Source organism: Crotalus tigris, unplaced genomic scaffold, assembly GCF_016545835.1.
Source record: "Crotalus tigris isolate CLP2741 ecotype Arizona unplaced genomic scaffold, ASM1654583v1 scf7180000024339.11422700, whole genome shotgun sequence".
Lineage (NCBI taxonomy): Eukaryota > Metazoa > Chordata > Lepidosauria > Squamata > Viperidae > Crotalus > Crotalus tigris.
In genome coordinates this window covers 3,852,506-3,853,782 of record NW_024100509.1, presented here as the reverse complement: position 1 = coordinate 3,853,782, position 1,277 = coordinate 3,852,506, and positions in this window count along the sequence as shown.

Below are 1,277 nucleotides of genomic sequence, written 5' to 3'. Positions count from 1 at the left end.
CAGGCATTGCAGGACAGATTCAAAGACCCCACAGTAATCCGGAGTGCAAAGACCTGCATCTACTCCCTATGGCAGGCAAATGGCCAATGGCAGAGTACATCCAAGATTTTTGTAGCCTGGCAGCTCACCTAAGAGACTGGACTGAGGGCATGCTGGTCTACCATTTCCGGGAGGGCCTGAACAAGGAGCTGTATCACAACTGCTTCCCCAGGGGGTGCCCCCCTGACCTTTGAGCATGGTACCAGTTAGCCACAAATGTGCAGCTCAACCTGATGGAGTACTGGGAGCATGTTGCGCATGAGAACTGGCCTCCCAAATCCCCAAGAGATGTCCAGTGCCCCAGGGAGAAAGGGGGAGCATTCCCTGCCAGGGGAGAGACGTCCCACAGGGCCCCAGGAGCATGTTTCCGATGCAGGAAGCAAGGCCACCAAGCGGCCGACTGCCTCACACCACAGCTGGCATCTGTATCACGAGCCCCAGTCCAACCGAAGCCGAAAAACCATCTGCAAAGCCAAAGGAGAAAATGTGGGCGGCTCAACAGGTCGTGGAGTGAAGGCAACTCTGACCCACAATAAGCCAGGCTTGATCTTTTACTAAAGTGACAGGAGGAAGCCAACCTAATGGCATCATCCCTATGACCTGGGTGGAGATTTTGGTGCCCTCTCAGGAATCAGGCCTTGCTAGACTCGGGGTACAAAGGGTTGCTGGTGTACCTGGATGACATTCTAATTTATACCAAGACCATGGAAGAGCATGTGAGACTAGTGAGGGTAGTACTTGAGAAGTTGCGCAAAGCTCAGCTGTATACAAAGCTGTCTTTCACAAGACCAGCCTACAGCCTTGGCCTTTAAGACATATGGTTTTGATTTTGGAGGTAAGACAGACCCATCAACTTCAAGAGTAATTATTCTTCTTCATGAATTTGACTGTCCTAATAAAAGCAATGACCATTACTTCCTTGACAGCAGTTAGTCCAATAATGTTATCTTTTTCCACCTTTCTTGCAAGTATACTTGTGAGACAGGCTAAGCTGAGAGAGATTAACTGGCCAAAAACCACCCAGTGAACTACTTTGGCTGAAGATATACTTAGAAGTGGATCTCCCTCTTTATAATCTAATAGTTTAACCATCACACCCCACTGGTTCTTCTCTTATTTAGATAATAATGGATGACACAAAAAGAATAGTCTTTTATCCTATCTTTGAGAGCCAGTATGCAAATAAATGGCATTTTTAGTGTTCTAAATATTTTCAGGAAAAAAACTGATCAGGACCG